The sequence below is a fragment of the Pipistrellus hanaki genome (assembly GCF_964339955.1).
Source record: "Pipistrellus hanaki genome assembly, chromosome: 20".
Lineage (NCBI taxonomy): Eukaryota > Metazoa > Chordata > Mammalia > Chiroptera > Vespertilionidae > Pipistrellus > Pipistrellus hanaki.
The window spans coordinates 13,793,679-13,804,687 of record NC_140522.1 but is presented as its reverse complement, the minus strand read 5'-3'; the positions used below and the strand labels follow the sequence as shown (position 1 = coordinate 13,804,687).

The following is an 11,009-nucleotide window of genomic DNA, read 5'->3' as shown; positions in this document are numbered from 1 at the left end:
GGGATGATCAACCCTGCAGGGGAGGGCAGTTAGGGGTGAGGAGGGAAGTTGGGGGCAAAGAGGCTGGCAGGGGAGCAGTTAGACATCAATCAGGCTGGCATGGGAGTGGTTAGGGGGTGATCAGGCTGGTAAGCAGAAGCAGTTAGGGGCAATCAGGAAGGCAAGCAGGTGAGGAGTGGTAAGCCAGCATTCCTGGATTTTGAGAGAGATGTCCAACTGCCCATTTAGGCCCAATCCTGATGGCTGGGATCAGGCCTAAACAAGCAGTCGGACATCTCTTGAGGGGTCCCAGATTGGTGAGGGTGCAGGCTGAGATGAAGGACACGCCCCCACAACATGCATGCATTTTATGCACTGGGCCTCTAGTTGGAAATAAAAGCCTTAACCTGCTTTTAATGTACCTCCTCTTTGTTTCAACATAGAAAGGAATGCATTTACTATTAGACTTCTGGAAGCTTTATTAAAGTCAGGCAACAAGATGAGCAGACACTGACTTTTCCATCTACAGTCATTGGCAAGAAGCTGAAAAAATATATTGTCAGCTGTGTTTATCATGAGTAACTCTCTACAACTAGTTACTACTGTCCAAGGAAAGAGGCCATGGGGCTATCCTCCCTCTGATGCTTTATTCTATTGGCTTCCATTTCCTCCTGTGTAGGTCCTCAAGTTTCATATAGGTTAGTGTAAGGCCGCTTCCTCTCATCAACATGCATGAGCTCTTAGACATGAAGTGGGCCTCCTCTGTATTCAGTGACTTTTTTTTAATTTTTCATGTTTCTCTTCTTTGTCATCACTATATGAGCTGTTCTTTTTATGTTTCTTCTTCTTCCATCTCTTCTTTTAGTTTTTCCTGATCCATCTTCATGAGGATTTAAGATTTTTTAAAACAAATTCTTCTCCAGTTATATCATTTAAATATATTCTTCTGAAATTGCAATCTCCTTCCTAGCTTCTCCAGTGCAATAGGATTATTTGACAAAAGTGTGATAGCATTTGTACCCCCATCGGCCTTCTTACCAATAAGACTCCCAGATATGTGTGTCATTGTGGATCTTCACATACTCCTCATATCTGGAACAAGTGACAGCTCACTCCTGTCCTTTAATGACTGTCCCGTGCCTTGAGTACTCCATATAGTCTTCTATCTGAGATAGAAGCAATTCAGCTGGAGGGGCATCCAAATGTTCTTGGCCACCATACTTTTCCAGGATGCTTTGTTTCTGCTGTTCTTTCGAGTCTTCTTTTTCAACCTTGAAGGACTTACACAATTGCTCTTATTTGGTAGGATCTGCTTGAAGATGCACTTCAGATCCCTTATCATAGGCTTCCCATGCAAACAACTGTGTCTGAGGCATTGAAATGGTGTCACCTGTAAAACTAACAAAGTTCTCTCCCACAGAGCTCACTTAACCTGGAATCTTTCCTGCATTGGCATAGGGATTTTCTCTCCTTGCTCTAGTTTTGGGATCATAGTACTCAGAATGTGGATCTAAATTCCACAAATATTTTGCAATGTCTTCTTGAGTCCTGAGATTCCAAACAGTAACCTGTTTCTTAGAATCAAAGTTCAGTTAGGCATGTCAATATCATCTGCATATTTATCTTCATCTTCATCCTCACTGTTATGATTTTTTTCCACTTTAGAATTAGATTCCTCTTCTTCCACTGGTGTTTTGGAGAATTAGTCAGTTCCACTAATTTTCCTGAGGCTAATTCTTCCTTGGGTTTCTGGGCTTTCAGTGTTCGTTTTGCCAGATCAACTCTGGCATATTATTCTATAATTTCCTAGTGTTCTTCTGGGTTGTATCCATTCCACTGATCCCTCTCTCCACCATAGTCAAACATCAGCTAAGACTGGACATTTTCATCTGGAATTATGTTAGTTCCTATAAATTTTGCTCCAACTTGCCTAAGTCTCTTAAGGCAGTCTTTCTTTTTGTGTGTCATGGCCCCAGTTTTCACATTGTCCTTGCAGTACTTAGTAGTTATGGAATTCTCTTTAGATCTTTTTGATGGATCAATATACCATGGCTCTGAAGAAACATACTGAGGAATGTAAGGGTTGATGTCTTTTCCTTCTTCATCAACTTCTGCAGAAGAATAACCCAGTTTCTGCTATTCTTCTATCTCTTTCTTCTTTCTTCAGTCCTCTCTGGTCATCTTTGTTTCCTCCAAACCCATTTATTTGGTCCCCACTAGGGAGGTGGCATTAATGTGTCCAAACCTGTATCCATCACTGTTAATGGTCTCCTCCAGTCCTATCACAGTGGACCCCCAAACCTCTGGACAGAAACAAATCCAACAGTTAATGTTCAAGGCTCACACACTCTTCTCCTCAATTTGTGGTTTCTTTGCTCCTCCTAAAACTTCAACTACAGCTCATTTGACTTGAGTAGGTCGCTGAAGACTTATTTCTACAAGGGCGCTTCAGTCTATACTTGCTGACTTTGATGCTTCACCACTGAGATATTCAAGTACTTCTATCGGTCATACCTTCTAATCACAAGGATATTTTCAGGGGCTGTGTGTCATGCATAAACAGGATGAGAAAGGTGCACATTATTAAGTAGAAATAAGATACAATACAACATGTGGTACTCCCTGGGTTGGCCTTTCTTTATAGTCTCCCACACCACATAATTGGTCTTCACCTCCTTGGGCCAAGAGAACTTGCCACCAAAGATGACTTTGTCCCCCTTCACCAAGATCTCCTCCTTTAAGGTCGCAGGATGCTGAGCACATCTGCTATCTTTCACCCCCTAGCCACCATCATTATCAGCCCCCCACCCCACCCCCACACATCAGTGCCCTTGCCTCTTAGCCTACCTCTGATCCTGACTGTGCCTGCCACCTTGCTAGCTGGGCCACTGGTGCTATCCCCATCACCACTGTTGACTATGGCCTGCACCCACTCTGCATTTTCTGGCATACATTTGAAATTAAGGAGGATATGTAAGAATGATTACATGAAGTTGGGAGAAAATAAGACAGGGATTGGATTATAAGGTTTTGTGCTTTCTTAAGAGTGGTTGCACTGAAACCGGTTGGGCTCAGTGGATAGAGTGTCGGCCTGAAGACTGAAGGGTCCCGGGTTCAATTCCACTCAAGGGCATGTAGGAGGTGTGCAAGAGGCAGTTGATCGATGATTCTCATTGATGTTTCTAACTCTCTATCCCTCTCTTCCTCTCTGTAAAAAATCAATAATATATATATATATTTTTTTTTTTTTTAAGAGTGGTTGCTTCCAAGGAGTCTGAAAGAAAGAGGACTACTCTGGCATTTCAAAGGTATGTTAACCTACATGCACAAGAACATCTTTGGCTTAAGCCAAAGATAAATATTTTCCTACAGATATATGCCTGGGGCATGACTGTTCAGCTAGACCTGACCAGTTGAGAATTATAATTAGATTGCCCTGTGTGGTTACTTTCTATAGAACTTCCTTTCCCACACAGACTTTGAACCAATACAGCTCCCACCTCTGTTAGGGGCTATGCTTGTTTTGAAACATGCCTCCAGGCCATTTACAACTTTACCAGACCTTTCATTCCTGCTTACATAGAGCCTCAGATCAATGAGAGACAAGAAATTATCAGTCAACTTGGTCTTTGCTGAACACACACATAACTCTGGGAGTGTGTGTAGCCTTTTAGGTTTCCATAAATATGCTGTAGCTTTCCAAAACCCTTTTTAGACATGTAATTTCCCAGCTTTTTCTTCCAAAGTTTTTGGTCAGCTTGTTATTTATACCAATTATTTACATGTCAGACCATGTGATATAATGATGGTAGCTGGTTGATCTTTCTCTGGCTGCCTTTAAGATTCTCTCTTTGTCTTTATTATTTTTTTAATATATATTTTTATTAAATTATTATTTTTGTACATATACCAATTTTGTACATTTTTTTGGCATTTTAATTATGATGTATCTTGGCATGAGCCTATTTGGATTAGTCTTGTCTGGGGTCCTCTGGGCCTCTGAACTTGTATGACTTTTTCCTTTACCAGGTTAGGAAAGTTTTCAGCGATTGTCTACAAACACCTTTCTCCCCATCTGCCTCTTCTGGCACACTTGCTATTCTAATATTGCTACATTTCACATTGTCCACAGGTCCCTTAAGCTGTCCTCCTGTGTTTTTTAATATTGTTTTATTCTCTGATTGAATGCTATTTTCAACTCTGTCTTCTAATTCACTAATTGGATCCTCAGCTTCCCTAATCTGCTGTGTATTCCTCCCAGTCTGTTCTTTATTTGTGTTATATCTTTCTTTATCTCAGACTGTTTTTTTTTTTCATAGTTACTATATCTTTTTTTCATGCTGTTGAGCATTTTTGTCATCATTACTCTGAACTCTATTTCAGATAAATTTCTTACCCCTGCTTCATTTATCTCTTCTTCTGGAGAATTATCTAGTTCTTTCATTTGGAGGTTGTTTATTTCTTTTTTTTCCCCAGAAACTTTTGATTTTTTGATTTTTTTCCATTGTATTTCTTTCTTTCTTTCTTTCTTTCTTTCTTTTTTTTTTTACCATTTATTTATTTATTTATTTATTTATTTATTTATTTATGTGAAACAGGAGTGGTGAGAGTGGGCATCCCTGTCTTGTTCCTGTTCTTAGAGGGAACGGTTTTAGTTTTTGCCCATTGAGTATAATGTTGGCTGTGGGTTTATCATATATAGCTTTTATTATGTTGAGGTATGATCCTTGTATTCCCACCTTGTTGAGAGTTTTTATCAGGAAAGGGTGTTGGATTTTATCAAATGCTATTTCTGCATCAATTGATATGACTATATGATTTTTATCTTTCAATTTGTTTAAGTGATGTATCACGTTTATTGATTTGTGGATATTGTACCATCCTTGCATTCCTGGAATAAATACTACTTGGTCATGGTATATGATCTTTGTGATGTTCTTCTGGAATTGATTTGCTAGAATTTTGTTGAGGATTTTGGCATCTATGTTCATGAGGGATATTGGCCTGTAATTCTCTTTCATTGAGTTGTCTTTATCTCATTTTGGTATTAGGGTGATGCTGGTTTCATAGAAGGAATTTGGTAGTGTTCCTTCCTCTTGGATTTTTTGAAATAGTCTGAGGAGGATAGGTTTTAATTCTTCCTTGAGTGTTTGGTAAAACTCTCCTGTGAAACCATCTGGCCCTGGGCTTTTGTTTGCTGGAAGCTTTTTGATGACTGTTTCAATTTCTTCCCAAGTCACAGGTCTATTGAGATTTTTAGATTCTTCCTGATTGAGTTTTGGAAGTTTGTATTTTTCTAGGAATATGTCCATTTCCTCCAGGTTGTTCAGTTTGTTGGAATAGAGTTGTTCGTAGTATTTTGTAACAATCCGTTGTATTTCGGTGGGGTCTGTTGTTATTTCACCTCTTTCATTTCTGATTTTGTTTATTTGGGACCTCTCTCTTTGTTTCTTGGTTAGCCTGGCTAGAGGTCCATCTATCTTGTTTATCCTTTCAAAGAACCAGCTCTTGGATTTGTTGATCTTATGTATTGGATTTTTTTTTTTTTTTTTTTTTTTTTTGTCTCTATGTCGTTTATCTCTGCTCTGATTTTTGTTCTGCTTACACTGGGCTTTTCTTGTTGCTCCTTTTCTAACTCTTTGAGTTGTAGAGTTAGATCATTTGTTACCCTTTTTTCTAGTTTTTTGCAATAGGCTTGTAAGGATATGAACTTCCCTCTCAAAACTGCTTTTGCTCTGTCCCATAGATTTTGGATTGTTGTGTTTTCATTGTCATTTGTTTCCAGGATGTTTTTAATTTCTTTCTTGATTTCTCTGGTAACCCAGTCCTTGTTTAATAGCATGCTGTTTATTCTCCATGTGTTTGATTTATTTGGGTTATTTTTATTGTAGTTAATTTCCAGTTTTATGCCATTATGGTCTGAGAAGATACTTGATATGATTTCTATCTTCTTGAATTTGAAGAAACTTTGCCTATGTCCCAAAATGTGGTCTATCTTTGAGAATGTTCCATGCGCACTTGAGAAGAATGTATATTCTTTGACTTTGGGGTGGAGTGTTTTGAAGATGTCAATTAATTCATCTGGTCTAGTGAGTCATTTAGGATTGATATTTCTCTGCTGATTTTTTGTTTAGATGATTTGTCGAAGGGTGACAGTGGGGTATTAAAATCTCCTACTATAATTGTATTGCTATTAATCTTTCTCTTAATGTCCTCCAGCATTTTTTTAATGTATTTGGGTGCTTTCATATTGGGTGCATATATATTTACCAGGGTTATTTCTTCTTGTTGGATTGTTCCCTTTAGTATTATGAAATGGCCTTCATTATCTCTTATTATGTCCTTCACTCTGAGATCTAATTTCTCAGATATATGTATTGCTACCCCAGCTTTTTTTCATTTCCATTTGCCTGGAAAACTTTTTTCCATCCCTTCACCCTCAGTCTGTGTGCATCTCTTTTTCTGAGGTGGGTTTCTTGTTGACAACAGATGTATGGGTCTTGTTTTCTTATCCAATTTGTTACCCTATGTCTTTTGATTGGAGCATTTAATCCATTTACAGTTAAGGTTATTATTGATAGGTACTCATTTGACGCCATTTTTATTCTATACTCATGTTCCTTCTTCACTTCCTATTTCTTTATTTTTACAGTAGACCCTTTAGCATTTCTTCCATTGCTCATTTGGTGGATATAAATTCCTTTAGTCTTTTTTTGTCTGTGAAGCTCCTGATTACATCTTCAATTTTGATTGATAGCCTGCTGGGTACAGTATTCTTGGATTCAGACACTTCCTTTGCATGACTTTGTATATTTCATCCCATTCCTGTCTGGCCTGATAATTTTCTGTTGAGAAATCAGTTGCTAGTCTGATAGGGGTTCCTTTGTATGTAACTTTCTGTCTCTCTCTGGCTGCCTTTAAGATTCTTACTTTGTCGTTGTTGTTTGCCAATTTAATTATAATGTGCCTAGGCGTCTATCTTCTGGGATTCATTTTGCTTGGGACTCTGCGAGCATCTTGGATTTGTGTGGGTTTTTTCTTCTCTATTTCAGGAAAGTTTTCTGTCATTATTTCTTGAAATACTTTTTCCATGTCTACCTCAGTTTCCTTTCATTCTGGAATCCCTATTATTCCAATATTATTTTGTTTTGTATTATCCCAATGCTCCCTTAGGCTCTCCTCCTGCTTTTAAATCTTTTTTTCTAGAAGCTGCTCTACTTGGGTATTTTTTTCCATCTTATCTTCTAGCTCACTGATGCGGTCCTCTGCTTCATCTAGTCTACCCTTGATGCTTTCTATTGAGTTCTTCATGGTAGCGATGTCATTTTTCATTTCTTCTTGGTTCTTCTTCAGTTCCTCATGGCTCTTCTTCTATTCGTCATGGTTCTTCCTCATTTCTTCTTGGTTATTGTCAAATTTCTCTTCCATTCTTTTTAGCCATCCTATGATCATTACTCTGAATTCTTGCTTTGGTAGGCTGCTTGCCTCTGACTTGTTTACTTCCTTTTCTGTTGATGCCTGCTTTTCTTTCACGTGTGGACTATGTTTTTGTCTTCCCATGGTATCTCTTTTCAGGATGTCTGGTTATGTGGTGTTCATTCTCTTGCGTTGATTTAAAGGTACAAAATACAGCACTACCAGGTACAACATAAGAGGCACTTAACAGGAATGTATTTACAATATTAATAACCTCTAATCAAGGTGACCACTAGAGAAAGGCAACTTAGGGAATAGGAGAGAAAGAAGAAAGGTAAAAATAAAATAAAGAAAAATTTAAAAAAATAAAATTTAAAAAATTAAGTAAATAAAATAAAAAAGAGGTATAAAGAGATAGAAAAAGAAAAAAAAGTAATGACAAAATGAAGTTGGAATACACGGAAAAAAAGAAAAGAGAGAGAGAGAGAGAGAAAAGAAGAAGAAGAAAAAGAAGAAGAAGAAGAAGAAGAAGAAGAAGAAGAAGAAGAAGAAGAAAAAGAAGAAGAAGAAGAAGCAAACTAAAAGAAATGGGAAACAAACTATATATATATGTGGAGAAAATTGCCATAGAACAACCACTTAACCCAGCCAATGGCAGTAACAATACTTGGAGATTAATACGAACTACAATATCCACTATTATTAAGTAAGGCTATTATATACAGAAGTAAAAGAAACAAACAAAAACAGAGGATTTTTTTAAAAAAAAAAATACGAAGCAACAATAACAACATAGGAATAAGCATAACAATTTCCCTAAAAACATAAAAATTCACAATAATCAACCTTCACACAAACAATGTGAGAAGGATAGAGGGGAGAACAGTTTTTGTTGTTGTTTGTTTGTTTGTTTGTTTGTTTTTTAACTAGTTAATATAGTGCAGAGATTGGTATTTATACACTTGGATCAGGGGTTGGAACTTAGGTCTATAAGTATAGTGAGAGCTTTAGCAGGGGTATACAGAAAGAATAGAGGAAAAACTAAAGCCGGAAAGGGATAGGATAAACTGTAGACTAAAAGGGTAAAGTTTAGTAAGAGAGTGATGGTGTAAAGGTCGAGTTGAGATAGGGTTGAATGATGCTATAGTAGAGATTAAAATAGAATGAAGGTTACTCCCAATATAATATAAAGAAAAAATAAAATGGTACTGGAGAGGAAAAAAAAAAAAAAAGAAAGAAAGAAACAAAATTGCAAAATAGCAGTACTAATAGTAATAGTGATGATAGAGATTCAAAAATGTAATAATTGAAAAGGTAAACTCAAGTAAGGAAAAAAGGAAAAAAATTGTTTCTGAAGTAAAAGATATGAAAAATGAAAATTAAATAAAAGATGTAAAAAATGAAAATAAAATAAAGAATAGTAAAATTAGCATAAAAATGTCCAGTAGTGGTCATTCACTTCCTCTGTTAATGTATTTGGCACTCCTGATTCTCGGACCAGACAGTCTTGCAGTTCCCAGCATTCCACTGCACCTCAGTTTTGTAAGGTAGTCCTTAATTTTAAGTAGGCTATATCTTAGTTATTTGTGTCCATTTATTTTTGATTAATTAAAAGAAAAAAGAAAAAAAAGGCAGTTTGTAATTCAGCTCTTAGGTGTCAGTGTTTCCAGTTTGACCTCCCAGTCTTTTTGGTTGCTCTGGCCTTCTTTCTCTATGGCTCTAGCTGGCAGGGTGCCAGCTGGCTCCCAGACTATCTCTTCTGGCTCCAATCCCTTGTTTCCAGGAAGGCAATTTCCCCTTGCAATTTCCCCGGATATGCCCAACTGGGCAGACCTTCCCTAGTATTCCGAAGCTAGGGGGTGAAGGAGATCAGGTGCCAAGGTGTCCAGATGTTCCGCCCTTGGCGGGACAGCAGCGATTCTTAACACTCTGTCCCGTGTCCCTGGCATTTTAAAAAAATTCCCTCTTCTGGGGAAGCTTACATCAAACCCAGCACTGGGTGTCGCTGCAGCCTTCTTTGGGCTCAGCTCGGCTTGCGGTAGTGCAGCGCTCCTGGCTACAGTGGAGGTGGGGCCTCGCCGGAGCTCCTGCTATGGCTGCCTGCGCTGCAAACTCTGACCTTTCTGTGGGTGACTGAAGAACTCCCTTGAATCCACGAGTTTGTGCCGATTCAGGCATCTCAGCTGCTCGATGGACCTCTCCGCTGTGTGTTTTCCAGGCCTCAGAGAAGCTCCTCCTTTCCTGGTAAGATGGCGCAGCCTTCCCTCCGAGCCGCAGCCCGCAGCTCGCCGCTGTCGCCACTGCGGCAGTGCTGGCCGCCCGGCCAGGAAATCCTGTCCAGTGGACTGCTCCCTACCTTCCTTGAGAATTTCATTGCCCCGCAGCTGCCAATAAACATTCCCTGAGGGACTCAGACGCTACTTCTATCTGTTCTGGGACCAGAGTCAGAATAAGTCCGACTGTTCGGTTGCCATCTTCAAGCTCCGCCCCCTCATTTGGAGGTTGTTTCTTTGTCTGACTATCCATTTGGGTTTGTGACTACATATTAGGGGGGTTCCTCTACACCTCTCAATCTCTAGTGTGGGGCAGTGTTAAAGACTGCTATTGACTAATTAGATCAGGCACAGACTCAAAGCCTCCAGAGACCATCTCTAACTATAGACTGATAGGATTCTGACTTGAACTGAGCCTCAGACAATCACCCTCAGGTATGATGATAGGTGTTTTTTGTTTGTTTGTTTGTTTGTTTTGTTTGTTTGTTTTTTGTTGTTGTTGTTTTGTCCAGTAGTGTGAGGAAGTTTCTTCTGCCTGTAGGCTAATTCTTATTTTTAATCTCTTACCTGTTATCAGACCAGGTGTTTTCCAATAGGGTGTGTTTACAATTGTCCTCTCAGGCAAGGCAAATTTCTATGTGGGAAAGATGTCCTCTGCTGCTTGAGGGAATGACAGCCCAGGAAACTTGGAATGTTTGCCTTTTGAGCTCTATCTCCCAAGACCTCTGCTTTCAGAGCTCCAGTCCATTTCACCCTCCCTGTGCTGGAGCCCAAGGTAGGTGGCTCTACAGGGAGTTTAGTGTGTTGACCCTTTAAGAGGGTGCCAGAATTTTTAGCTGTTACTTCCTGGAAGACAGCACTCCACTGTGTTTCACAGCCAGATGTCATGTGGGTAACCTTCTCAGTTTTGGTGCTCTCTGCTTTGTGGCCCAGGTTCCGGTTAGATCCCAAAGTTCTTAGTGTCAACCTCCCACAGCTGATATATCTCTTCAAGACTTCAGTTGCTGTCTGTAAGTGCCTGGTCATCCCTTTCACACCTCTAGCCCTCCTACCAGATTCTATGAGGTCTGTACTTTCAGTTCTTGGGTATCAAGGTTATCTTCTGCAAATTTTCCTTTGACTATTCAGGACTTTTTTCTGTATTTTAGGTGTAATTCCAGTTTGTTCCTGGGAGCATGACTGTGCAGCATGCATTACTCTGCTGACTTTTTTATCTCCCCATATTTGTAACTTTATGTCAGAAATCATGTGACTGTGTCTATAGCTTCTTGTGCAAAGTCTTTGATGTGCAAGCCCATAGCCTATGGCAGAGACCCCAAACTAATTACATGAGAGATAATA

At 39.1% G+C, this 11,009-nt stretch overlaps 1 pseudogene across 1 annotated transcript; it reads right to left on the bottom strand.

Moving 5' to 3' along the window:
• Positions 1-578: 578 nt before the first annotated feature.
• On the bottom strand, positions 579-2,181 carry LOC311614116 (pre-mRNA-splicing factor SLU7-like; annotated as a pseudogene). The gene has a single exon. The product of its transcript is annotated as a pre-mRNA-splicing factor SLU7-like (transcript).
• Positions 2,182-11,009: the final 8,828 nt, after the last annotated feature.